Genomic DNA, 4802 nt, shown 5'->3' with positions numbered 1-4802 from the left:
AACCCATCTGTTCTCTGATTGGATTGTTACATTTGTGATTGACATGACATTGACCAATCAGATGAAGGGTAGAAAAATGGGGTCAAAAATCCGTACTTGTAACTTGCAGGGGTTTTTTTTCTAAGTCCACACACAAATCTTTTTTACACATACAAATCTTTTTTACGCACACACAAATCTTTTTTACACATACAAATCTTTTTTACGCACACACAAATTCTTTTTACATATACAAATCTTTTTTACACATACAAATCTTTTTTACAAGTACAAAATATTTATGACCACATTTTGAGCCCATACACACACTCCTGTGTTCGTATGTGAAGCTCAGCTGTTGTTTGGCCTGTAGCTTACTATGATTGGTTCTCTCCAGTTTCCAGCTGACTGCAGAGCCTTTCTGCCAGTGTTGCCAAGTTAGCGACTTTGTCGCTATATTTAGCGGGTTTTCAGACCCCCCTTAGTGACTTTTTTTCTAAAAAGCGACTAGCGACAAATCTGGCGACTTTTTCTGGTGTTACTGGAGACTTATTTATGACGACTTTTTGACGTGAAAGCGCGTATCGCTCTTACTCTCAACAAGCAGCGGTTGCTGCCGTTGGCACCTTGCCCGTACCAAAGCGCTCACAGGCGGAGGATAGTCTTCATGCAGCTGCTATCAGTGTAGGAGATGTTCACCCCTATGCGTCCAAACTGCAAATGAATCGCACATGAGCGAAGTCGCTGCTCCCGCACTGACTGTAACGCAATCAGTTCTTCTTTCACTGTTATGCTGTTTTGTATCGGATCTCAAGGTTTAAAACTACTCATAAACACACACACAAAGTAACTCCAAAAGAGCGCCTATTTTGGGTTACTTTTGCCGGTCCAAGCCCGGATAAAGGAGCAGGGTTGGAATTGTGACATTAAAAAAAACAATAATTGCTACAAGAAATTTAATTTGTAGTTCTAAATAAATTCTAACTGCATTTAGGACGTTTTTTACTCACTTTATGTCTCTTCCACAATGTTATTTCTCTCTCCAACAGCGTAGGTTACCATACATTAGCATGACCAATTATGCAAATTGCGCGATGATGTCATTTAGCGACTTCTAGCAACTTTTAGGACAGCCAATAGTGATTTTCCTTACTGAGGAGTTGGCAACACTGCTTTCTGCTCTTATTGAAGAAAATATAAAACTATTCCAAGGAACCATCAACGACTCATCCAGGAGGTCAAAGAAGACTCCAGAACTACATCTGTAGACCTGTAGACATCACTTGGCTCAGTTAATTCAATTTCATACAGCGCTAAGTCAGAACAACAGTTGCCTCAAGGGGCTTTATATAGTAAGATAGACCCTACAATAGGGTTAAGGTCAAAAGTCATGATTCAACAATAAGAAAGAGACTGGGCAAAAATGAATAGTTCAAGGAGGAAAGGTTCGTGTCACATCTGCCAAGAAACATAGATTTTCCTGGGGTTTCTCAGAAATATTCTATGGACTGACGAGACAAAAGCGGAACTTTCTGGAAAGTTTGAGTCCCGTTACATTTGGCATCAAAATAATGACATTTCAGAAAGTGAACATCGCAGCAGCAGTCAGACACAGTGGTGGTAGTGTGGATGGTCTGGGCTGCTCTGTTATAACTGATGAAACCATGAATTCTGCTCTCTACCAGAAAACCCTGAAGGAGAATGTCCACACATCTGATTATGTCCTGAAGCTCAAGAGCACTCGGGCAGCAGCACAGTGATACAAAACACAGCAGCTATTCACCTCTGAATGACATATAAAAATAAAATGAAGGTTTTGGCACGACCTAATTAAAATCAGTACTTCAGATTCAGACTCATTCAGATTGAGATGCTTTGGCCTCCCATGTAGGTGAAAAATTCAAAAGACACTTTTGGACTTCAGAGCAGCCAATGCAGAGCAAGCTGTTAAACTTTAGATGGCAATCCTGATGAATGAAACCTTAGCTTGATGCGTCTAACCTCTCCTGTTAAATGAATCCACTCGTCCAAACAAACAGTTCCATGAGATAATTTGGTAAACTTCACCATAACTCTTTACTTTGTCACCAAGATTTTCAAAGCGTCGTGGAAGTTTTACGTTTCACATTGAACTCTTTAATATCGATCAGAGGGATGTGGGAAAAGTAAATCCATGCTGAATCAGGATCCCTGTGCACACTGACTTTCAGTTCGTTCTCCTTGGCTTCTGTTTCCAGAGTACAGAACATCAAGGATTAGGAACAGATTTGTTCACTCAGATGAACAAGTCATAGCTGTGTCACTTCTGAGTTACATGATGCTCCAAATTAAAAATATTATTTTGCTTTTATTATTTTGTACTAACCATATCTTTTGTCTGTTGTGTGGATATTAAGAGTCTGCATGTGAGGATGGATGACAAAAGACTGTAGATTAATAAAAAACAAAACAAAAAAAAAATCTTTGTGTTTGTCCAGCTGTTCTTCCTGTTAACACTCCATCATCTCAAATCTCCAGGGACAGGTTTCGTCTTTTGGACCAAGGAAACTTTGAGCCTGCCAGATCAGATGTCTCCAAAAGGAAACCTGTGAATGTTGCCGCATTTCTGGTACGCACTCTTAAGATACATCACAGCATTGTAAGATGAAGAAAGATCTACCCTTAGGCCCCCTCCTCTATTCGGAGATGGTTGTTTCCTTTTCATGTAAAGGGCCTCCTTGACTCCACGCTCAAACCAGCGATCTACTCAGATCGACACGCCACAACTTGAATAAGATTGGCTGGTTTTGTATTGCAATCCAGTACCTCCTAATGTGCATGATCGTCACAGCAATGCTACTGTGTGCCCCGTGATGTAATTAGTATGTGACACAAATGCTACAACAAAGGTGGACGTTGAGGCAAGAATATATCTGATGCTTGGTCTGTGACTTTCGTCAGACTAGGGGAACAGGGCCTTGTTTTTGCAGCCATTTCCCTCATTCACGGATTTCAGAAATTGGCAGTTTTAATTTTCTTGAGATGCTCTTATGACCCGTTGAGTGACACCACTGCCCAGCCAATCAGTCTCACGATGTCACATTTTAGTATCGTTCAGATTGGTTTGAACGCCGGCAGAGGAGCTCCTTTTTTACTAATGGAAAAGGGGCTCAAGTGACAGCCTAGGCCAAAAGCGGGAGGTAGTGAGCCGGTTGAGAATGATCATTAAGCATTTTGGGGTTTTAATTTTACTAGTTTTTGAGATATTAATGTTCAATCATGGCCTAAGATTTCAATTTGTGAAACAATGTCTGAAAGTGGGTCGGCAAACAAATATCTTCAAGAAAAAAAAACAATATGTAGAGTACACCCCTCACATTTTTGTAAATATTTTATTACATCTTTTAGTAGGACAACATTGAAGACATGACTCTTTGATACAATGTAAGGTAGTCAGTCTACAGCTTGTTTAACAGTGTAAATTTGCTGTTATCTCAAAATAACTCAACATACGGCCATTATTGCCTAAACCGCTGGCAACAAAAGTGAGTACACCCCTAAGTAAAAATGTCTAAACTGAGCCCAATTGGCCATTTTCCCTCCCTGGTGTCATGTGACTCGTTAGTGTTACAAGGTCTCAGGTGCAAATGGGGAAACAGATGTGTTTGAATTTGGTGTTATTGCTCTCACACCCTCTCATGCTGGTCACTGAAAGTTTAACATGGCAAAGAATTCTCTGAGGGTTTGAAAATAAGAATTGTTGCTCTACATAAAGATGGCCTAGGATATAAAAATAATGCCAACACCCTGAAACTGAGCTGCAGCACAGCGGTCAAAACCATACAGCGGTTTAACAGGACAGGTTCCACTCAGAACAAACCTTGCCATGGTCAACCAAAGAAGTTGAGTGCACGTGCTCAGCGTCATATCCAGAGGTTGTCTTTTGAAAATAGATGTATAAATGCTGCCAGCATTGCTGCAGTGGCTGAAGGTGTGGAGGTTGAGCCTGTCAGTGCTCAGACCATACGCAGCACACTGCATCAAATGGCTGTTGTCCTAGAAGGAAGCCTCTTCTAAAGATAATGCACAAGAAAGCCCGCAAACAGTTTGCTGAAGACAAGCAGACTAAGTACATGGATTACCTGTGGTCTGATGAGACCAAGGCAAACTTATTTGGCTCAGTTGGTGTCAGGGGTTTGTGGAGGCAACCAGGTGAAGAGTACAAAGGTAAGTGTTTCTTGCCTACAGTCAAGCATGGTGTTTGGGATGACATTGTTTGGGGCTGCATGAGTGCTGCTGGCACTGGGGGGCTACAGTTAATTGAGGGAACCCTGAATGCCAACATGTACTGTGCCATACTTAAGTAAAGTAGAGCATGATCCCCCTCCCTTCAGAAACTGGGCCACTGGACAGTATTCCAACATGATAACAACCCCAACATTTTCACTTAAGGGTGTACTCACATTTGTTGCCAGCGGTTTAGATGTTAATGGCTGTATGAGTTATTTTAAGGGGACAGCAAATTTACACTGTTATACAAGCTGTACACCAACTGCTTCACATTGTATCAAAGTGTCATATCTTCTCTTAGAGTGTTAACTTGTTGACTCTTGGTGGCGCTGTCACTTGGTGTTCGCTTGCTCTGTGGTAGAGTATCACTTCCTCTTCCTGCTCAAACACAGTGGTGTTTCTGAGTAGCTTATCTGCTTAGCAATTTAATTTAAAACTTTTAAATACATTCTGTTTTCATAGTATAATCTTCACGTGCTTCATCTGAAGCACACTTTCTCTGTACTCACTACCTAATTTATAGCCAAAGTATTCACTCACTGTCTCTGTACTGT

General features: G+C 41.0%; 1 long non-coding RNA gene across 1 annotated transcript in view; it reads left to right on the top strand.

Moving 5' to 3' along the window:
* LOC102300320 overlaps positions 1 to 4796 on the top strand; it is a 9627-nt gene extending 4831 nt beyond the window's left edge. The window contains exon 3 of the long non-coding RNA XR_317996.3: positions 2497 to 4796. This is a non-coding gene — a long non-coding RNA (uncharacterized LOC102300320). The remainder of the gene's footprint in view (positions 1 to 2496) is intronic.
* The last annotated feature ends 6 nt before the right edge of the window (positions 4797 to 4802 follow it).

This window comes from Haplochromis burtoni, unplaced genomic scaffold (genome assembly GCF_018398535.1).
Source record: "Haplochromis burtoni strain Fernald_Lab_line unplaced genomic scaffold, NCSU_Asbu1 Contig_2038, whole genome shotgun sequence".
Classification (NCBI taxonomy): domain Eukaryota; kingdom Metazoa; phylum Chordata; class Actinopteri; order Cichliformes; family Cichlidae; genus Haplochromis; species Haplochromis burtoni.
This window is presented reverse-complemented; position numbering and strand designations above follow the sequence as displayed.